The sequence below is a fragment of the Pan troglodytes genome, chromosome 21 (assembly GCF_028858775.2).
Source record: "Pan troglodytes isolate AG18354 chromosome 21, NHGRI_mPanTro3-v2.0_pri, whole genome shotgun sequence".
NCBI lineage: Eukaryota > Metazoa > Chordata > Mammalia > Primates > Hominidae > Pan > Pan troglodytes.
The window spans coordinates 8,581,328-8,605,352 of NC_072419.2; the positions used below are offsets into that span (position 1 = coordinate 8,581,328).

The 24,025-nt window shown below is 45.4% G+C and overlaps 1 long non-coding RNA gene across 1 annotated transcript; it reads left to right on the forward strand.

Annotated features, from left to right (window-relative positions):
- The first annotated feature begins 590 nt into the window (after nt 1-590).
- On the forward strand, nt 591-22,642 carry LOC107969908 (uncharacterized). Its single transcript, XR_001712075.3, has 4 exons — nt 591-1,027; nt 4,831-4,903; nt 6,604-6,686; nt 21,708-22,642. It is a non-coding gene; the product is annotated as an uncharacterized LOC107969908 (long non-coding RNA).
- The last annotated feature ends 1,383 nt before the right edge of the window (nt 22,643-24,025 follow it).

The following is a 24,025-nucleotide window of genomic DNA, read 5'->3' on the forward strand; positions in this document are numbered from 1 at the left end:
GTTAATATTTATCTAGACCTTACTATGTACCGTCCTAGTCGTGCTTCGTATGTGTTAAGCCCTTTATCCCTCACTCCAATCTGTGACATAGGCACTCAGTACCCCGTTGCCCAAATGAGGAAATTGAAACACAGAGAAGTTTGGCAACTTTCTAAAGTGACGCAGCTAGTAAGAGGCAGGGCCTGGGTTCAAATGGAGGCAGATTTTAAGCCTATAGCTGAACAGCGAAGTCCAAGATTACCCAACTGGTTATTACTAGAGGCAGGATTAAATCCCGGTGCCTTTCCAACGTGATGAAACCGGTGGAAGAGGAAAACGGATTCATTCACTAGGGAAACATTTACTCATCCTCTACTGCAGGTCGAACTGTAGACACAGAGAGCAACAGACAAATCCCAGGCCCTTGTCGGGGAAGAAAGGGATCATGAAATAAACAGAAAAATAAATGCGAAATGCGGCCAGCGATGAAAGCTCAGAAGGCGAGCTTACCCCGGACCCAAACGCGCAATACTAACCGGGAGTGTCAGGAGGCCACGCCCTCCTCACGTATTTGTGCCCAAATGAGCTGCCTCCCCAGCGTGCACCAAATTCCTGAGCCACCTGCTCCGAGCTCGATTTCCCTTTCAAGCTGTGTGTTCTGCGGGGGCAGGGAGAGCTGCAATGGCTCATCTTTCAGGACATGCTGCAAAGGGCCTTTGAAGTCATCCGCCCTGCTCTTGGCACCTTGCGCCTGGAGCTGAGCTCTTCCAAAAATGACCCCTGCGCATTCCGTGGTGCGGCCGCCCAGCCCAGGCAGTCGCGGTCCAGAGCAGGGGAAGCAGCAGCGCGGCCGGCAGCTGGGAGAGCCGAGGCCCCGAGGGAGGACCCTGCCTCAAGCCAAGCAACCAGGCCCTGCGGCCCTCTCCCCACCGCCGTGCGGCCCTGGCGCAGGGAACCGGGACGGGGCTTTCCGGCCTTGAAGGGCAGACTTACTCCACCAAACATTCCCATCGTCGGCTGATGGAGGGCCTCGAGCTGGGCGCTGTGGGTGCGTTATCCTATTTACTTCTCTCGGTAGCCCTGCACCATCGCCTCTGGTTCCCAGGTAAGCACAGAGAAGCAGATGACTTGCCCAAGATCACACAGTACTGCAGGAATAGAATTGGCGTCTGGACCTCTCCGCTAATACCCCACGGCCTCCAGAATCTCACCTCAGCCCCTGTCCATCCCGAAATAAACACTCTACACCATTTAGTGAATGTTCTTTCAGAGGTCAGACCCTATAAATTCATTTCCTGGCTCCCCCATTTCCTGACTGCGTGACCTTAAGCAAGTTTCTTAACCTCTCTGTGTCAGCGTCCTCCTCTGTAGAATGGTGCCAAAAACTGTACCTATCCCAGAAGGTTACTGTGAGGACCAAATGAGACAAGATAATAGATGTAAAAGTGGTTAAAACTGTGCCCAGATGATAGTGAGCCCTCAAAAACTAGTCACTATTCTAATTCCATAGACTTGATTAATTTCTGGTTTTTCATAAGTGGATTTACATGTATACATTTAAGGCACCTTTCCAAGTAAGACATACAGGTCTACCTCATTCTTTCAAGCAGCTTCATAACATTCTTGTATTCATTCATTCATTCATTCATTCACCAAACATGTGTAGAGCGGGCAGCTCCTGTACACCAGGCAAGGGCATACAACACACTCAGTCCTTGCTCTGAGTTCTCATGGGAGGGATAATTGACAAATGCATGAATAAATAGTTGAGAGCATTTCACCTTATACTGAGTGCTATGAAGAAAATAAGATGGGGCCAGGCACTGTGGCTCATGCCTGAAATCCTAGCACTTTGGGAGGCCGAGGCGGGCAGATCATTTGAGGCCAGGCATTCAAGACCAGCCTAGGGTTTTAGTAGAGAAAATCCATCTGTACTAAAAATACAAAAAAACAAAACAAAACAAAAATGCTCTATGTGGTGGTGCATGCCTGTAATCCCATCTATTCTGGAGGCTGAGGCACGAGGATTATTTAAATCTGGGAGGCAGAGTTTGCAGTGAGCCGAGATCTCACCACCGCACTCCAGCCTGGGTGACAGAGTGAGACTCTGTCTCAAAAAAAAAAAAGAAAAAAGAAAAAGAAAAGATGGACAAAGTGTTAGAGAGACACTGGTTGGGAGAGGGAAAACAATTTACAGACCGTGTGTGAAGTCCCCAGGGATATGGCATTTTACTGCCACCGGAAGGAAGAGAAGGAAGGAGCATGGAGCAGTCCAGGCAGAGGAAGCAGCCAGGGCAAAGGCTGGGAGGCTGGACTAAGCTCAAGTGTGATTCAACTGGAGGTAGAGAATGAGCATTTTTGAAACCAGGTTGGAGAGTCAGGCCAGGGCCCAATGAGACAGCGCCTGTGGATTTTAGCCTGAGAGACATGTGAAGTCCCTGAACCCGGGGGTCCTGCAGCTGTGTAGGAACAGATTGGAGAGGCACCAATGGAGGAAGCAGGAAGTTTGTCAGGCTACAGGATTCAGAGGCACGGGCAAGAGGCAATGGTGGCAGGGACTAGGGATGCAGCCTCCAGCCTGGAGCATGCCTCAGTGGCAGAGCCCACGGGACCAGCTGATGGGGAAGACAGAGTTGAAGGAAAAAAAAAAAAGTTGCCACTGACAGATGTCAACATAATAATTTAATTAATGAATTCCCTATTGATGGAGAGCTGGACTGTTTCTATTTTTTCCCTACTTGCAAACAATTTTGTCTTAAACATTATTGCATAGATATCCCCAGATATGAGATGCTTGGATCAAAGGGGTGAACTTTTTTTTTTTTTTTTAATCATATCCAGATGGCCACATTGCCTCCATTCCACTTGTGTCCAACATGCAGGAGTTCCAGTTTCTACCCTGGAACTTTCTTCTCCTGCTGTGCTCCTGGGAACACTCTGCCCAACCCCTCCACCTCTGGCACAGACCCGGTCTCCAATGCATTTGTATTTCTTGCTGCAATCTGGAATTATAAGTTGTTAAGAAGAAAACCTCAGAACCATGCTAAGTGGCTAAAAAGACTGCCCAGGGGCCTCTTTTTCCAGCAGGAGGCAGAGAGAGGCTTCCAACACCCTGAAGAGGGCCAGTTTACCCCTATTCTTCCAAATACAAGGAATTGGCTTTTTTTTCCCCCCCTCTTCAGGCCTGAAAACAAGCCAGAGCATTGAATGGCCATGAAAACAAGCAGTGAAAACAGGCCCTGAGGTTACAGGAAACCCGTCTCCCCACCACTCTCTGAGCAGCGGGAAGGAAGGGAGCCACTGTCCTCTGGGTCCTCGGCCCTTCAGCCCCCCTGGAGGCCCACTGGCCTTCCCCATCTCACATGTGATCAGTGCCCCCTGGTTGTGGCCACCACCTGCTGCCTGACCCCCATTCCATGCCAGCTTTTGCTACCAGAGTTTCCTTTTCATAAGTGGCCTTTTTAAAGGAAGTATTTTCTTGTAATCAGCAGTCACTGCATCTGTAACAGTGCTGAAGCAGAATTTTGTTATTTTCCCATTACTTAGCGCTTCTCCGTTCCATTTATTTGGGGGAAGAATCGCTAAGATTTCAGAGATTCGTAACTCTCTTGTGCGCGGTATCCGATTTTCACTTTGGCATTTGGAGATGCTTTTGAAGGTGGTTTATGTTATCTTTCCAAGACTTACCTGGTGAGTTACTTAATCAAGAGAAGATTTTGAAACATACTGCTTCTTAATATCTTGTCTTTTGTTTTTGTTTTGTTTTTTTGAGACAGAGTCTCACTCTGTCGCCCAGGCTGGAGTCCAGTGGCATGATCTTGGCTCACAGCAACCTCTGCCTCCCCAGATCAAGCGATTCTCCCACCTCAGCCTCCTAAGTAGCTGGGATTACAGGCACACACCAGCACACCTGGCTAATCTTTGTATTTTTAGTAGAGACAGGGTTTCGCCATGTTGGCCAGGCTGGTCTCGAACTCCTGACCCCAGGTGATCCACCCACCTCGGTGTCCCAAAGTGCTGGGATTACAGGCGTGAGCCACCATACCCAGCCTATCTTGTCTTTTAAAACAAGTGACTTTTTTTTTATAGCAAAATAAATGGATAGCAACTCTTTGACACTGCTAGTAACTATTACTAATTGACTGCTTAGGAAATGTCAGCTGCCAGGCTGGGCTCATTCCCATTGGATCTTCTCCGCAACTCTCTAAGGGAGGTGTGAGTTTTTGTATACATTTAATGTGTGAGGACACCAAGGCATGGAGAAGTTGACTACTGTTAGTAACTTACCCAAAGTTACAGACCAGGGCAGAACTGAGGTGCAGATTCCATACTCCCCAGGGCCCTTCCTTTGTAACCATGGTTACAAAGCCTCTCAGATGGAAGGCGGCGGGTTCTCCCGCAGGTCACTGTGGCAGTGACATGGGCAGGGGTGGCAGACAGACACATGTTCCCGTTTGTTCTTACTCTTGTCCGTGGCACCTCTTCCTTCCGACTGCTGGTCCAGCCGATCCGTGGGCCTTGCAAGTCCACACTAGAGGCAGAATCCCTTGTTCTAGATGACTCCTAAAGGCTCAGCATCTCTAATTCTCTGATGGGATGCTGACTAAGGCACAGGGGTTTCAATTCTATTTGGGAAGTGACCTGTTCCCCTCCATCTAGACTAGACAGATTTAACAAATAAAAATAGAGGACCCCCAATCACATTTGAATTTCATAAAAATAATGAATACTTTTAGTATATATCATGCAATATTTGAGATATAAAAATCACTTGCTGTTTGTCCGAAGTTCAACTGTAACTGGGCATAGATATCCTGTATTTTCTCTGTCAACCCTCTCTCCGTCCCCCAGTATATGCCCTTCTAGAGAGACCTGCCAGACTGAGCTGCTTCCATCAGCCAGACATGAGGATAAGAGCATTTAGGTAAGTGCTTGGTCAGCATGGAAGAGCCTTGGGGAACTGAGTGGGATGGGACAGGCTGATGAGCCTTACGGGGCCTTGGTTTCCCTGTCTTGGCTACAATGTGGAGCTCGGAAATCCCCAAGGAGCCCACCGTCCACACATTGACGGTCACTGCTTTTAACATAAAGTCCAGCTTCCCTAGTGAGGCACTGAAAGGCCCTGTCTGCCACCCCACCTCGCCTCCTGCGCAGCTCACACAGCCACCTGGAAGGACTTAAGAGTCCCTCCCAAAACAATCTCTTCTCACCTGTACCTTCACTCTTCTTGCCTGCCTTCCTTGTGTGCTGTTTAAACTCCTATTCACCCTTTATGCCTTTAATGCCACCTCCTCCCAGAAGCCTTCCCTGACCACTGCAGGAAGAGAGGCAGTTGCATTCACTTCCCTGTCACTTTGGGCCTCTTTGACAGTTTGATTACAATAAAATTACAGCTTATGCAAGTTTAACGTGTGCTTCAGACAAAAGAAAAAAGAAAAAATACAGAAAGAAAGACAAGAAGAGAGAAAGAAATTAAGTAAGGACCATGTGGCTCAATGGGCACACACCCTAAGTGGTTATGAGATAGAGGCAGAATCTGCTCTCTGAGGCTCAGTCCCCATAGGCCCCTCATCCTACAGCTACCTAAGGACAAGTCTTTAAAGATAAGCTGGAAAAACAAAAAACAAAAAACAAAAAACTAGCAGTATAGTGGGAAAGAATGAGGGATTTGGCAGACCAGACTACTCTAAATTCAGACTCCAGCTCCGCCACTTCCTGGCTGTATAACCCTGGACAAGTTGCTAACTCCTCTGTGCCTGGGACTCCTCACCTGTAAAGTGGGCATAAGAAAAGTACCAACCTCATAAGGTTGTTGAGAGGATAAAATGAGCTTAATACCTGTGAAGTCCTCACAGTGGCTCCTAATCCACACTGGCACTAGATTATATTACGGTCCAATATTACCCCAGCCAGTACCCTCTGTGGAAGGAAGAGGAACCTGCTCCTGGGCTGCAGGGAACCCTAACTGTGCTGGACTCACTAGGAGACTGAATATCAGTCCCCAACCTAGTGTCTCTGAGGATTTGCCAGGGGTACTTTTCATTACATTTGATTTTTGCTTTCCAAGCTGACTCGACTGGGTAGCACCCTCAGAGAAATCTAACCGTCAGATAGACAGTCCTAGGTGAAAATTCCCACCCACCATTTCTATAATAGTTGTGTGACCTTAAGCGAGTCACACTTTGTGTTAGCTCTGCTCGCTTCACCTGTCAAATGGAGACGATGATACCTACCCCCAGGGCATGAGGAGTTAACACCTGTGCTGATGCCTGCTACCTGGTAGACACCTGATACCAAGGCCGCTGTGATTAATTTACTCTTTCCACAGCAGCTGTTGTTACACTGTTTCATTTTCAGTTTACATGCTCTTCACCCCACAGCCTGGGAGCCCTCAAAGATGGGGATTCATTCCAAGTCAGCTCAGGCTCCCATGGTCAAGTCTACACCAAAAACCAGGGAGGCACTCAAATATGAGAGGGGGATGGAGGGAGGGAGGGAGGAAGGAAGGAAGGAAAAGAAGAAGGAAGGGAGGGAGGGAGAGAGAGAAGGAGGAAGGAAGAGAGGAAGGAAGGGAGGGAGGGATGGAGGAAGGAAGGAATGAACAATTGAATTCTTCGTTCTCAGGCTCCAGGCTTATCTGACTGGTCAGAGGAATGGATCAGTGGCCCCCATTCATTCTCCTGTCTCTTTCTGGAGTCACAACTTAGGTTTGTAGCTGTCTAATTTATTATTATATGGTGCAGTGCAGGGTAATTATACACTGTGGTATAATTTGTTATAACTTGGGCTGAGGCCTATAACTGTATAATTTATTATTATACAGTACAGTGTTGAATAATACGAAGAGTATATAATTTATTTCAGGCTTACGAGCCTAACCTGTAATCCAAATGCAGCACGCAGCCTATGCAGATGAGTTAATGTTTCTACGGAAACCTCAACTTAGATATTTCTTCATCTCTAGTTCCTTTCTTTGGGCTTCTCAGAACACCTGTGTTACCAAGTTCCTGGTACTTTTTGTTTGGTGCAAGACTGACATGTTGGGTAGCCCTGGCCCAGGCTGAACCGGTCTTGCATATTGGGTCATGGGAAAGAAGGGCCCAGAGCTGTCACCCTGCCCAGTGACAGTTGTCATCACAGGGAGGCCGCAGCTTGCCAAAGGTATTACTGGCAGCAGATGCAGAACCATGACCAGAACCCCCATTTCTGGGTCCCCAGGAATGAGGAGGCTTGCAGCAGCTCCATCTATTTATTAGATAACTATTCTTTGCTCCGTTCTCAGCACTGGAAATACATCATGGGACCAGGCCCCTCGTGAAGCTTGCATTCTGGAAATTAAGAGCCTCCGTCTCTCTGGTCTCTTGTTTCTTAAAGTGTGGACTCTAGACCAGCATCGTCAGCATCCTCTGGGAGCTGGTTGGGAGTGCAGCATCTTAGCCTCAAGCCCCACTGAGTCTACATTTTCTTTTTTTTTTCTTTTCTTTTTTTTTTTTTTTTTGAGACGGAGTCTCGCTCTGTCGCCCAGGCTGGAGTGCAGTGGCGCGATCTCGGCTCACCGCAAGCTCCGCCTCCCGGGTTCACGCCATTCTCCTGCCTCAGCCTCCGGAGTAGCTGGGACTACAGGCGCCCGCCACCACGCCCGGCTAATTTTTTGTATTTTTAGTAGAGACGGGGTTTCACCGTGTTAGCCAGGATGGTCTCGATCTCCTGACCTCGTGATCCGCCCACCTCGGCCTCCCAAAGTGCTGGGATCACAGGCGTGAGCCACCGCGCCCGGCCGAGTCTGCATTTTCACAAGCCCCCCTGGTGATTCATTCACACTGAAGCAGCACTGCTGGAGTTGCTGTATGATTTAGGGGAACCATCTTCTCCTCTACTTCCCTTCTACCCAAAATACATACCATCTCACTGAGTATTGAAGCGGAGTTCCTCTTTTTTTTTTTTTTTTTTTTTTTTGAGACAGAGCCTCACTGTGTCTCCCAGGGGAGTGCAGTGGTGCAATCTCAGCTCACTGTAGTTTCCACCTCCCTGGTTCAAGCGATCCTCCCACCTCAGCCTTCCAAGTAGCTGGGATTACAAGCCTGTGCCACCACACCTGGCTAAATTTTGTGTTTTTAATAGAGATGGGGTTTCACCATGTTGGCCAGGCTGGTCTTGAACCCCTGACCTCAAGTGATTCACCCACCTTGGCCTCCCAAAAAGTGCTGGGATAACAGGCGTGAGCCTCTGTGCCTGGCCCCTTCTTCTTCTTTTTTTTTTTTTTTAAAGAACATGTATTTTTTTTCTTTTACTTTGGATGCAGAAGTTCATTATGTACCTTTTGGAATTATAAAACAAAAAATATATATATATAAAAATCACCCAGAACCCCACCATTCAGAAGTGACACTGTTAATATTTTAATGACCAGTCCATCAGACTTTTTTATACATACATATACTTTCTTTTTTCAAAATTTCGAGAAAAGATGCAATAGTGTTGTGTTCAGGCTCAGAAAATAATACCCCAGAATCTGGCGCTTTGACGTGCTGAACTGAAGAAGCGGTTTCAAGGTCTCTTTCTGACCTTGCCCTGCCTCCCTGTCTCTCTGATCCTCTTACTTTCCCAAAGCACCAGGAGGGGCTGTCTCTGGAATTTTCTTATCTGCCTAAGAAAGCTTCTTTCCAAGAGAAATGCAATTTCTTAAAACTCCCCGTCCCTAGGAATCTCATCAAATAACCAGGAAAGATTAACCACTGGAAAAGAGACTAGATGTAGTCACCATGCTCAGACAGACTTTCATTTATTTTTCTGAGAGCAGCTCCTAGAGATCACCTGGGAAGCTTTATCTGCATAGTAAGACAATCTTTGTTTACAGTGAAGTTCTGCCCCTTACCTTCCCGCCACCTCCCCCAGAGCTCAGAAGAATTTTGTCTCAGGCAGTTGTTCTTTAGGATCATTCATTTCCCCTAAAAAGTCACTTACTCCTATACCTCCCATTTCCCCTTCCCCGATGAAGAAGGGCATATAAGGGTTATTGGGTAATCATTCTCCTATAATTCCCCTGTGTTACTCACATTAAATAATTTATTTTATTATTATTATTTTTTTTTGAGAGGCAAGATGTTCTTCTGTTGCCTGGGCTGGAGTGCAGTGGCACAATCATAGCTCACTGCAGCCTCAAACTCCTGGGTTCAAGTGATCCTCCTGCCTCTGATTACCAAGTAGCTGGGACTGTGGACACATATCACCATGCCTGGCTAATTTTTTTAAAAAATTTTTTGTAGAGACAGGATCTTGTTTTGTTACCCAGGGTAGTCTCAAACTTCTGGCTTCAAGTGATCCTCCCACCATGGCCTCCCAAAGTGTGGAATTACAGGCATGAGCCACCATGCCCGGCCTCGTTAAATACAATTTCATATGCCTTTTTCTTTTACTAATCTGTCTATTATAGTTCGTTTTCAGCAAACCTTAAGAGGACAGAGGAGAAGCTTCCCTTCAGCCCTTACAATTGCACAGTGGCTCTCAAAACTGAGCATACATTCACCTGGAAGGGTTGCTCAAACATAGATTGCTGGGCCCCACACCCAGAGCTTTTGATCAGGAGGTCTGGGACCAGGCCTGGGATTTGGCACTTCTAACAAGTTCCAGGTGATGTGGGGCTGCTGGTCCAGGGACCACACCTTGGGAAGCACTGGACTCAGTGTTCTAAGATTTCCTGAGCACCAGTAGTTGGAATCCAGCTCTGCCACCCACTACCTGCCCACAGGGAAGTTAGGCTGCCTCTCCATGATGCAACTTCTGAGTCCACAAGGACAGTACTTGCCTCATAAGATTATGATTATAAGGATTATATGAGTTAATTAAATTAGTAAAGCACACAGGAAGTATTAATTATGATGAATATGCATATAATTGTTTAATCAAGATTTCTTAACAATTGTTCAAAAACATTTTTCAAGTCATTATTCTCCAATGTATTTGCTTTCAAAGGCTGTGGGCTTATCCTTCATAGTGATGTATTTATCTAGTCCACAGTCTTCAACTAAACAGTGCTGCAATGAGCATTCTCATGGATAAATCACAGTGCACCTGTCTGCTTATTTCCTTAGGATACAATGTGCTAAATGTGAAATTGCTGAGGAAAATTAAATGAGCATATTTAAAACTTTTGATATGTTTTGCTAAATGGCCTTCCAGAAAAATTATACTGATTTATAATGCTACCAGCAGTATATGAGGTCATCTTTTCCTTATATTCTTATTAATATCCCATGTTATTGGTTTTTTAAAATTATGCCAATACTTTGTTAATTTGAATTTCTTTGATGACTACTGAAGTCGGATGTCCCAGCTGCAATATCTCAGGACTTTAAATATTTTTTAAAATCCCTCAAAGCTTGTGTTTACAGAATGTTAACCAGCCCTTTTCTCCTCAATGAATGAACTCTGTGTCTTGGCACGTCTCTTGTAGTAGCAGAGGCATCATCTCACAGGTAGCAGCTGCTTGATTTAAATCCCACCTGTGCTGCTGGTAACATACCTCCCATTTAATAGATGGGTGTGGACTAGAGGAGGATGAAACATTAAGAGAGCAAACAGGAGAGAAGTTATTTGTTCCACAAAAATTCTCTCAACATCTCTCACAGGTCAGGCCCTCTGCTAAACTTAGAGGATGCAAAGACAAGGAAGTCTCAAAGTGCAGGGTGGTGGGGTGGGAGAATACACACAAAATAATGTGAAATATAACAGTGCAAATGAAAACAATGGGGTAGGAATCTCATGAAGGAAATGATGGTATCTTTGAAGTCAGAGAGGACCTGGGTTCAAATCCTGTTTCTTTCAACTCCTAGCTTTGGACAGTAATATGCAAAGACTATTTTTAGGCTTAAACTAGTTAAAATGACAGGTAAAAAATACCTGGAAACAAGTAAAGTTTCCTGTTTCCAGGAATCTCACAATTGCAGCCCAAGGGCCAAATATGGCATATAGAAGGTCTTGTTTGGTGCATCCAGTATTTTTGGAAAAAAAATTTAGTCGAGGAATTAGGATGGCTTAGACCAACAGATCCTGGTTGCCCAACTTAAACCCCTGGAAATATATTGGTTCCTTTAGAAGAGATCTGGGTTCATTCACTGACTTCTCCTTCTGGTCAAGGTGGAATAACGGAGAATGGGTTTATCCTCTTAGCTGAAACAAAAACATCTGGGGAAAACATATGAATCAACGGTTTTCAAGACATTGGACATCAGGCAACACAGAACCGTGATCCCTGAGAGAGAGAAAACAAAAGAGAGCCTAGCAATTGCCTCTGCTTACTATCTGGAGAGAGTTTTCAGGCCACGGCACAGGACAGGGAGTCCAGGTAGGGCCCGGGGGTCTTCCTGAGTTGAAGAGATGGAGCTGGGTGGCTGCTATGGTTAGAATGTTTTTGTCCCCTGTAAAAAATTATGTTGAGGCTGGATACAGTGGCTCGCGCCCTTAATCCCAACACTTTGGGAGGCCAAGGCAGGAGGATTGCTTGAGGCCAGGCATTCAAAATAAGCCTATACAACATAGTGAGACCCCATCTCTACAAAATAAAATTTTTTTAATTAGCCAGGCATGGTGATGCACACCTGTAGTCCCAGCTACTCAGGAGGCTGAGGTGGGAGGAACACTTGAGTCTAGGAGACTAAGGCTGCAATGAGCCATGGTTACACCGCTGCACTCCAGCCTGGTTAACAGAGCAAAACCCTATCTCCAAAAAAAAAAAAAATTTAAATTTATGTTGAAACCTAACCCCTAATACAATAGTGTTGGGAGATGGGGCCTTTTGGAAGGTGTTTTGTCATGAGGACTCTGCCCTCATGAATGGATTAGTGTTGTTATAAAAGGGCTTCATGAAGGTAGTCTATCCTTTTGCCCTTCTGCCTTCTGCCATATAAGGACACAGCATTTCTCCCCTCTGGAGGACACAGCATTGAAGGTGTCATCTTGGAAGCAGAGAACAGCTCTCACTAGACATCCAACACTGGCATCTTGATCTTGAACTTCCCAGCCTCTAGAACCATGAGAAATAAATTTCTGTTCTTTATAAATTACCCAGACTTGGGTATTTTTGTTGTAGCAATGCAAACACATTAATCCAGAGGCCAAGGTGTCTGGAGTTCACAGGGCAGAGTATCACTGAGAAGAGAGCTTGTGGGGAGGAGCAGGTTCAAGAGCACAGGTGACCTCTGGCGATCAGCAGAGAGCCCCTCCTGTCTTCTGAGTACTAATGAGCATGTGCATGTATGAAACCTACCTGAGGAGCAAAGAACCACCTGATTAGATTAGAGGGAACAACCCCAGCTTTCCCCACAGGGCTGGGAATAGTCTCTGTTCTTAGGAGCCAGAGTGAAAAATCTCACAGGGCTTTAGGCAGAGGATTCACAAGGTTTCTTCCTTAGTAGCTGGACAAAATTTGCTCTAAACATTGATATGGTTCCATCTAAAAACATTTAAAAGCAAAGATTAAACTAATTCCAAGGAACTTGACTGTGTCCCAGAAAAAAAAAAAATCAAACATATTTATAGAAACACACACAAAAAAACCTAGCACATGATGATGTAAATTCAGTGTCTGGTATCCATTAAAAAAAATGGCCAGGCATGCAAAGAAGCAAGGAAATTCAATCCATTAATGAGGAGAAAATTCAATCATTGGAAACTGACCCGGAAATGACACAAATGATAGAACTGATAAATAAAGACATTAAAACCATGATTATAGCTGTATTTCATAGGTTCAGGAAACTAGAGGAAGGACTGAGTTACTAAATTGTGACATGGAAGACAGCAAAAAGGCTCGTATAAAAAAGATTAGTGAAATTAAATATATAGCAAGAGAAACTATCCAGAATAAACCATAGAGAAAAAAAAGACTGAAAAAAAAAATGAACAGAGTATCAGCAAAATGTGGGACAACTTCCAGTATAATATACATATACACACAACACACAACACACACACACTCACACATAGGTATGTACAACTTCCAGTATAATATACATATACACACAACACACAACACACACACACTCATACATAGGTATGTACAACTTCCAGTATAATATACATATACACACAACACACAACACACACACACTCACACATAGGTATGTACAACTTCCAGTATAATATACATATACACACAACACACAACACACACACACTCACACATAGGTATGTGTATAAGCAGATAGACATATTTATAAGCAGATAAATATATACATATGTGTATATATGTGTGTGTATATATAGATCAAATATATATATATATGAGAGAGCTTGAAGGAGAAATAATGGTTGAAAATTTGCCAAATTTGATGTAAACAAAACTCACAGACTGAAGAAACCCAGTGAACCCCAAGCACATTAATTCATCACAGTCTCTACCTTCTACTTCCGACTGATATTATACCACTTTGCCTTACGAGATTATACTTGAGACTCTCACAACATTAAGCAAATGACACCAAGGGCCATTATAATCAAATTACTCAAAACTAGACATAAACTAAAAACCTTAAAAGCAGCCAGAAAATAAAAAACCCAGGTTATATATACACATGAACAAATATAAGGCCGGCATCAGATTTCTCAAAAGAAACAATGCAAGTAAGAAGACAGTAGAGTAGCATCTTTAAAATGCTCAGAGAAAAATAAAGTCAACCTAGAATTCTACATCCAGCAAACATGTCTTTTTAAAAATGAAAGCCTGGGCAACGTGGCAAAACCCCATCTCTACAAAACACACACACACACACAAATTAGCCGGGCATGGTGACACATGCCTGTAGTCCCAACTACTCAGGAGGCTGAGATGGGAGAATCACCTGAGCCTGGGGAGATCGAGGCTGTAGTGAGCCAAGATCATGCCACTGCATTCCAGCCTGAGTGACAGAATGAGAACCTGTCTCAAAAAAAAAAAAAAAAAAAAAATCAAACTAAAGATGTTTTCAGATATCCAAAGGCAGGAAGAATTCATCACCAGCATATCTGTATACAAAAAAAGTGTTGATAAGTCCTTTAGGCAAAAAAAAAAAAAAAAAAAGATACCAGATGGGAGTCTGACTCTACACAAAGGAATGAAGAGCACTGGAAATGACAACTATGGGCAAATAAAACCCCTCTTTTCTCTTACTTTAAAAATCACTTTAAAAACAAATTTGACTATTTAAAGCAAAAATAACAACAGTGTACTGTGGAGTTTATAATATATGAAGCAATACTATGTATAACAAAAACAACACAAAGGCCAACAGGGGAGAAATGGGAGTATAATGTTGTAAGGTTCTGATTCTGTATGTGAAGTGGTATAATATCATCTGAAAGCAGACTGTGATAGGTTAGAGATGTGTATTATAAACTCCAAAACAACTGCTAAAATAATTCAACAAAGAATTATAGCTAATAAGCCAACAAAAGAGATAAAATGGAATCATAAAAAATATTAATCTAAAAAAGAAGCAGAACAAAAAAGAAACAAATAACAAATGGGAGAAACAGAAAATAAATAGCAACATGGTGGATTTAAACCCAACCATATCAATTATCACCTTAAATGTAAATGGTCTAAACACCCAAATTAAAGAGGCAGAAATTATCGGATTGGAACTTGCCGAGGTCATCTCCTAGACAGAGGTGGGGGTGGGCAGCCCTGGCAGCTGTGCTCTAGCATCTCATTTTGTTGCCTCTTAGACATGTGGTCCCTTCTCTGTGGGCCAAAATGGAAGTCAGGACGCTTTGTGCCAGGAGTAGAGAGTGGAGACTTCCCAGCATGTACTATGGAATGTCAATGCACAGCAGCACTGAATTAATCTCAGACAGCAGCTGCTAGCACCTCTGAATGAGTCTTCATTCACCACCACCTTCTCCCCGAGATCACTGGCTCTGATTCCGGAGTTCACCTGACTACCATAATCCTAGCAGCTGGGTAACCTCTGGGCGGCCCATCCCACCCTCAGGACAGTGATCTGCCAGCCAGCATTACAGACAGGATCTCCCTGTGAAGACAAACGCTTGGAAACCAGCCCTAAATGCCAAGCAACCAGATTGTTTTCCCCACTTGATGTCACGTGAGACTTTGTCCAACGTCTGCAGAGCTTCTCCCATGGCAGGATAAGCGGCCAGGCTGGACACACAATCTCAGAGGACCCAGGAAGCGTTATTGGTCTAATTTAAACCCAGACATCCATAGAGATATTTCGTTCATTCATTCATTTGTCCATAGAATGCTTATTGAGTGAGTACCTTCTGTGTGTCAGGCACTGTTTTAGGCACTGAGAAAGCAGTGAAGACTGTGAAAAGGCTTGTGTCTCCCAGGGGCTTGTGGTCTAGTGAAGGGAGACAGACAGATATGCAATGAAATATGATGACTGGTAAAATAGCAATCCTGACAAGGTCTGATGGATGCACCCAACCAGGTTTGGAAGGATGAGCAAGAGTCTTCTCGGGGGACAAGGCAGGGAAGGCCACCACAGGCAAAGTTCCAACAGTTACAAGGTGGCAAAAGTGAGTAGAAGTGGGATGTGTTGAGAATGTCTGGGGCTCTGGTCTGCATGGATAGTACACGTGAGGATGTAAGAGCCAGACAAGCCTGGAGAAATAGCATGTGCCAGATGATAAAGAATCTGTATGCCTGGCCAGGGAGTTTGGACTTGACTCCCTGTCCTGGAATAAGGTATCCTTAAAGGATTTTATGCAGGTGGATGGCATGAGGATATTGGAGCCTCAGAGAGGCTACTCTGGAGGCAGAGGAATGGGCATGTGGGGTCTGGGGGAAGCCGCTAGAGGAAGAGAAGTGAGAGACAGGGCTGGTAGGGAGAGGCTGGCCTAATGGGGGTCAGAGTTAGGTAAATATCTGTCTGGCTGACAAGGAGGAGGTGATGAAGAGGTGAAAGGGGCAGGGCCTGGAGACCTATCAGACATGGGGGAGGCGTGGAAGCTGGGGAGGTCTGTGCTAGAGCTGATCTAGAAGATGTTTCTGTGGGGGTATCACAGCCCAGGGTATCACCACAGACAAAGGGGAAGCCTGGGGGGGGTTGGGCAGTGTTCTCTTCACTGCTGGCTCTGACAGTGATGAGGAGAGGTGAGCCCTGTTACCGACGACACTATGGGTAGCCTGGATTTCTTGCAATCCTATAGGACTGCCCTGTCAAGCTGATGGAGGAGGCCAGAGGGGGACTAGGGTAGACCGAGCACCAAATGTGGCCATTCTCACAATACACAAAGCTAAGAATCTCAGGAAGCAATGCCTGGGAGAGTAGTGGGTGTGATCTCTCCACTGCCTTCCTGCCCTTCCTAAGATCCAGCCACACTTGCCCGTCCCCAATCACGCTGTGCCCGCTCTGCCTCCAAGCGTGTATATATGTGATTCCCTCTGCCTGAAACTCCTACTGCCTCCATCCTGCTCAATGCGGCTAACTTTTCCTTTAGGACTCAGCCTGGATTTCCCAGCCCTCAGGTGACTTAGGGTTCCTCTCTGCCACCCTCCCCTAGCTTCTTGTCATGTTTCTAATCACAGTGATATGGTGCCCTTTCTTCTTGTCACTCACCACTACTAGATGGTAAGTGCCTTGGAGGTTGAAATGGGTTGTATTATTTCTTAATTTTCAGGGTCAGCATGAGGCCTGAAAGAATGGACAGGCAATGTAGGGGTGGATAGAGGGAAGAAGGGAGGGATTGATGGAGGAGTGACTGGAGGAACCATAGATGGAAAGAAAGAAAGAAGGAAGGGACGGAGAAAAGAAGGAGGGAGGGAGAAATGGAAGGAAAGAAAGAAGACAGGGAGATATGGGTGGACAGGGGAATGGATGGATTTATGAGATTGATGGATGTATAGGAGGAATGAAGGATGGATGGATGGAGAGATTTACAGACACATGAGAGTATGAATTAGTGAAGGAATGAGTAAATGATTGATGGAGTAGTAGAATGAGCAAATAATGAGCAGGTGAATAAATAAATAAATGATCAAAAGAATGAATGAGCAAGTGAATCAATGTTTGAGTGGATGAATGAATAAGTAAATAAGAAAATAAGTGACTGAGAGAATGGATGAATAAATAAGTCAGTAAACACTTTGCATAAAATAAAATAAAAAATAAATGGATTGGTGAATGAGCTGATAAACGAAAGTAGTTAGTAAAGAAATATCATTGGTCATCTGAGCCTCCCCATCCAGCAATATTTGTAGCCCTAATTTCTTCAGCCAGTTGTGGACGTGGCTGTATCCCCAGTGCTTATAACTATATCTGGTGCATAGTAGGTATTCAATAAACATTTGATGAATAAATCAATGGATGAACGAGTGTCGGTAGATCCGTGGACCCAGTGCTGTGGCAAACACTGAGGTTGATATTAGGAGCCTGGTTTCCAATCCTAGCCCTTTGCTTTTCAGTGATGTCACTTTGAGCTCAGCCCCTTTCTTCTCTGAGCCTGTTTCTCTATCTATCTGTAAAATGGAAAAATTGCCTTTATTTGTCAAGGCTAAGGCAAAGATGTGATTGTTACCAGAAAGGGGTCCTGATCTAGACCTCAAGAGGGGGTTCTTGGACCTCGCACAGGAAAGAATTCAGAGGAAGTTCATAAAGTGGAAGCGAGTTTATTAGGAAAGTAAAGCACACACAGAGCAGTGGCGTGGGTTGCTCAACTGAGTATACTTACAGTTATTTCTTGATTACCTGCTAAACAAGGGGTGGATTATTCATGAGTGCTCCAGGAAAGGGGTGGGCAATTTCCAGAACTGAGGGTTCCTCCCTGCTTTAGACCATATAGGGTAACTTCCTGACATTACCATGACATTTGTAAATTGTCATGGGTGCTGGTGGGAGTGTCTTTTAGCATGTTAATGCATTATAATTAGTGCATAATGAGCAGTGAGGATGACCAGAGGTCACTTTCATCACCATCTTGGTTTCAGTGGGTTTTGGCTGTTTTTTTTTTTTTTTTTTAACCACATCCTGTTTTATCAGCAGGGTCTTTGTGACCTGTATCTTGTGCTACTAGTCCTGCCAACCTCCTATCTCATCCTGTCACTAAGATTGTCTGACCTCCTGGGAATGCAGCCCATTAGATCTCAGCCTTATTTTACCCAGCCCCTATTCAAGATGGAGTCACACCTGTTTCAATGTCTCTGACACAGTAATAAGAACCACATGGCAAAAATAAGGGCTCAACAAGTATTCATTCACTCCAGTCCCCCCATTCTTTTCGTACTACCTGTAATCCCTCCTGGGTTTTTTTAAAATTATAAAGCCCATACTATGTCTCTTCTCTCACAGAAGCACACTTTCTCATTTGCACATCTGAGCAGCTGAATTTCACCCATAGCACCTCCCGGGGTTTGGTCAAAGGAGACAAATACTCTCTCCTTTGACACAAACTAGTCTGTCTCCTCTGAGTCCTCCACTTGACTAGGCAGCCTCTCTGTCCTTGTAGACTCCAGCTGGAGCAAGAATCCTGCTAAATCAGTTTAGCAAAAATCCCCACTCTTGGTATCCGACCATTGTGGATATCTGATCAGCTTGGCCTGCCTTCAACAATAATCCTCTCACGTTAGTTTAGCCAGAAAATCCCTGAGGTTTCCTCTTAGTAATTTTCCATCCGTGGACCCCCGCTCTGCTCCTTGGTTATAAATTCTCACTTGTCCCTGTTGGAGTCAGAACTGAGCCCCATCTCTCTTCCCACTATGAGACCCCACTGCAGCGATCCCTATACCCATCGCCAGGGGACCTTGAATTGGCCTCACGACCTTCAGCGAGTGCCAAGAATAACGTTTTCTTTAAGAGTTCTAGGCTCATGAAAAGCTCTTCCTCTCAGACGTTCCAACCTTAGTTGAGAGCTGTCCACATTTACAGTTTACTATTTTTGCTTTGATCATCATCATCATTATTGAAAATCTCCCCCAGAGCTTCAGGCAGAGCTAGGTAGACAGAATACTTCGGGCCTGTTTTTATCTTCGTTTTTAATTTTAAATGGAGAAAACATGGGATGGGTGGAGGAAGCAAAAGTGCTTTCTACTCGAGTGAGGTTTAAATTTCTGAACGCCACTATCCAAGCTCACTCTCCACTGGTTCCGATGAGAGCTGGGGCAAACCGGATTTCCCTTTCTTTGCGGTGAGGAAATTGCCTAATCATTTGCAGGCTAAGAGGAAAGACCGCACTGCAGCACAACTTATTTGAATAGGAAGCACCAAGACTTCTTATCTTAATGCTAACGACCGCCCGTTTATGTTAGACGATCCCCTGGGCGTCTTTCCTTTTGTCTCCTTGAGTTTGAACCCTTAAGACCACCTGAACGGTGGGGAAATCCTCCCTCAACGTGCGTGGCTCATCTCGCCACGAGGGGGCGCTCCCAGATCAGAGACACGCGGCTGCCGCCCACCCACCTCGCGGCCTCCACCTCCGGTGCGTGCATCATCTTCGCGCACCTGCCCAGAGGGCGGGGCCGGGGGCGGGGGTCTCCTGCCCCATTAAGACTCCCTGAAGTCCAGGTGCAGCCCTGAAGGCTAGAGCAAGGTCACTACCGAGGCAAGATGTTCTGTGAGACGTCCCGGGATCTCTGTGAAAACTCTGGACCTCTGGGAAGTCAATGGGGACTGCACTGAGGGCCTACTGTGTGCCAGGGCTTTATGTAACCCAAGTTATTCACTCCACAAACACTGAGGGCCTGCAGAGGTGGCTGTCCAAGAAGGGAAGGAAGCTGAGGGTGAAGGAGGGAGCCTGACCCTCAGACCAGTTTCCCTGGCAGCCGGCAGAGCATTCTGCAGCACGTTGCCAAGCAAGAAAGTGGTCTCAGCTGTGCACTAGCTTCAGCCTGCTCCTAGGGGAGCTCTGGAGTGGGAGCTGCACTACCACGAGGTGAGTGACTGCTCTTTTGCGCCCCCAGATCTGGAGTGGGGAGGGGTATGACAGCCAGAATCAGGGGCCTAGATGTGGCTCCCATAGCATCCACCCCAAATGTCAGCAATGATTGTTTTCAGATTGTGGTTACGTTGAGGATCCGTCCCTTAGGCAGAGAGCATGGAGGTGGCTCTCAGAGACACCTTCTCTTCCAGGGCTCCCCAGGGCTCCTCAGTGTCAGCCCCAACTCTTTCATGAGAGTGTGCTAGGACCTCCTTCTCCAAAAGAAAATCTCCAGTGAAGATCAATGTGTAACCTTGGGAGGTTGAGATGAGAGAGATGATGAGATGATATGGTGGGGATGCTTTAGGAGTTCCCAAGGCCTGCTGGTGCTCTCTGCATACTCACCTGTGCCCAAACTGCACCAAGCTCATTCTCGACGCTTTTCCTCTTTCTCTCTCCCAATCCAGTCAGGTGCCTTGTCCTGCCGATTCCATACCCTTAATGTTCCCTACCCAGACTGGCAGTTACTGTGTAGTTAGCAGACAAGCAAGGACTTTGGGGGTTACCCCAAAACCCCAACTTAGCTCTTGAGTGAATTCGGGAATGTCAGTGTGGAAGGGATTTTTTGGATGCAGAAAAGGTTTCTTGCAAGTACTTGTTACTTAATATTCAATGTAATACAGTAGCTTAAAAAAAAACCCTAGTCATTCTTAAGCCTTTAAGTTCAATTTACAAAACTTATTATTCGATTTCTATGCAGTCAGTTTCAAGGGGCTTTTGATTAATGGTCAATCGACTCATACTCGGTTAAATGATTCATACCATTTGCAAACTTGGTTAATTAAATTATCTTCAACATTTTACACAGGACTTACTAATTTAACATATTCAATTTCCTTTTTTAAACACTTTCATTGCCTGACCTGACAAGCAAAACTTTCCAAAGTACTTAAACCACTTTGGAAAATCTAATTTAAAAACTTATACAACAGTGAATCTCAAGATCTCTTATACATTCTGGAGTCATTTATAAATTTAGTATAAAAAGATTCATGTGCTTCTCAACGGAAGAATCACAAGTCTAAACTCAATTACATATTTTAAATAGGAGTCACAAGGCTAATTTGTTCATACTCTAATATGCAAAAAAAACCTCTTCAAAGTTATGAATACTTTAAATACCAACTACACAATAATATGGGTTTGACTTCTAAACCTTTGTGGGGTTAAAAGATATCTGCCCAGTGATGGAAAAGTTCTCCATTTTAAGGTAATTGGGGTGACGTCTTTCAGTACATTGTACTACCTCAGGGGCAAAGGTTTCATATTGTGGCAGAAACTGCTGGATCTCTAATATCCGTGCTCCCCTGCCTCCTTAGAAATAGAACCTCAGACTCTAAATGGGCCAATTGGCCACCTAGAATAAAGATGGCATTTCCCAGCCTCCTTGTATCTAAGTGTGGCCATGTGACTCAGATCTGGCCAGTGAGATAAGCAGAAATGTTACATAGCAACTTCCAGAAAGGACAGCTGGCGCGTATGTCCTTTCCCCCTCTTTTTTATTTGTTCCTCCATCTTGCCACCTGGACCACAGATGTTGATATAGTTTGGATATTTGCCCCTGTCCACATTTCATGTTGAGTTGTAATCCCCAATGCTGGAGATGGGGCCTGGTGGGAGGTGTTTGGATCATAAGGGCGGATCCCTTGTGAGTGTCTTGGGCCATCCCCTTGGTGGTGAGCGAGCTCTCGCTCTGAGTTCACAGGAGATCTGGTCATTGAAAAGTGTGTGTGGCACCTCCCTCAACCCCTGTCTCTCTCTCTCTTGCTCCTGCTTTCATTATGCGACATGCCTGCTCCTCCTTCACGTTCCACCAGGATTGTAAGCTTCCTGAGGCCTCCCTAGAAGCCGAGCTGATGCCAGCACTATGCTTCCTGTACGGCCCGCAGAACCATAAGCCAATTAAACTGCTTTCTTTATAAATTACCCAGTATCAGGTATTTCTTTGTAGCAATGCAAGAACAGCCTAACACAGGTGGAATGGTCGGATTCCAGTCACTGTCTTGGACCTGGAGGTCCAGGGTCCCCCTTTAGGGCTGGTGGTGTGATGTGCTATAGAAGAATCTTGGGATTCCGACAACTTCATGAACAGAATGTCCACTTCAACCTGTGAGAGATTGTTTGGGAAGATCCCTCCCTTCCCAGTGCTTCTTGGCAATGTGACTTTGCCCTCTTCCCATCAAGAGATAAAGTCTGTTTCCCTCCCTTGAATTGGATGTGTCCCTGAATCAACCCAGCACTGTGCTCCCACCTCCGTGTGGCAAAATTGGCATTGGGTGACTTTTGGGGCCTGACACTCCCATGTGAGAAAGCCAGCCTAGCCTCCCAGAAGATGAGGGTCTCCAGCCAGGAGCACCAGCTGCTGGCACTGGAGTGAGCCGACGTAGAACCCTTCTGCCCAGGCCACCTTCCAGTTGCCTGCAGTTTCAGAAGGGAGCCCAGGAGAAACCCACAGGGGAAGTTCACCAATGTACAAAACATGAAGTGTAAATTGTTGTTTTCAGCCACTAAGTTTTAGGGTGGTTTGTTGATGCAGTGAAAGCTAAATAAAATCCAGCCCTGGGCTGCCCACCTCTGACTTTTTCATGAGAAAGAAACTTTGATCTTGTTTAAGGCATGATGGTTTTTGGTCTTGGGTGAACGGAATCCTGATGCACACATGCACCTCTGGACCAGAGATTTTTGCTTTGATGTGATACCTCAGTGGCCAGGGTGATTCTCTCTTGCTGCTGATGGATGTGCTGAGCCCTTTTTTTTTCAATCGGTTGCTATGACAACAAGGGACTCCATTTCCTCTAAAGAGGTTGGTATCTTGTGGGCAATTAGATTCTGGCCATACCATTACCTAATTCTTCTGTCTGATCTGAGACCAGAGTTCCCTCCACCTCCCCCCAGCACCCCCCGACACTCCCCGCCTTGCCCTCCTCCTGCCCAGGAGGTCAAAGCTGGCTTCCTTTGCTAATCTCCTTATTGCTGAATTGAATTCTGAAGCTGTTTCTTGCCCTTGCTGTCTGCTCAGGCTGCAATTCAGATGGATACTTAGAGGCTTCCTTTTGGATTCTGCATCTCTCCCTTTCTGGGCTCTGAGCTGTAACATCCCTTAAGTCAAGTTAGATACAGAATGAGAGCCTTCTTCTGCTCCAAGCCTCTGTTTTCTTATCTGCAAGATGGAGAGAGTTTATCAACCTAACAGGGTTGTTGGGAGGTCTCTGAGACTCTGTCTACAAACGCCTTGCAGTTCTCAGCCCCCTCACTCCCGCCAAGGCCCCAAATGGCTTCCTGGAACATTGGCAACAAAATCTTAGATGCTCACTGTGGCTTTAGGGCCTGCTCGGCTCTCACCTCCTACAGTGCTCACCAGCCTCACTGACCTTCTGAGGGTCCTTGGGCCAGCAGTGCTCCCACCTCTGGGCCCTTGCTCTTGCTCTTCTCTCTGCCTGGGGTGCCCTCCCCTCAGCTCTTTCAGGGCCGCTCCTTCCCCATTCTTCAGGTCTTAGTTTATTTTATTTTATTTATTTATTTATTTTGAGACAGAGTCTCGCTCTGTCACCCAGGCTGGAGTGCAGCAGCGCGATCTTGGCTCGCTGCAACCTCTGCCTCCCGGGTTCAAACAGTTCTTCTGCCTCAGCCTCCCAAGTAGCTGGGAGCCTGCTACCACCACGCCCAGCTAATTTTTTGTACTTTTAGCAGAGATGGGGTTTCACCGTTTTAGCCAGGATGGTCTTGATCTCCTGACCTCGTGATCCGCCCACATCGGCCTCCCAAAGTGTTAAGATTACAGGCATGAGCCACGGCACCCAGCTAGATCTTATTTTAAATGTCATCTCCCCAGAGTTTTCCCTGACTATATCATCAGAAGAGCAGCCAGTCCCATCAACAGTAATAATAGCATCACAATGAAATTATAACTTTAATAAATAGTTCTTAGCTGAAAACTTATGTCCACACAAAAACCCACACATGAATGTTTATAGCAGCATGCTTCATAATTGCCCAAACTTGGAAGCAACCAAGATGTCCTTCAGTAGGTGAACGGATGAACTGTGCAACGTCCCTCAACAGAATATTATTCAGCTCTAAAAAGAAATGAGCTATCAAGCCACAAAAAGACATGGAGGAACTTAAATGCATATTG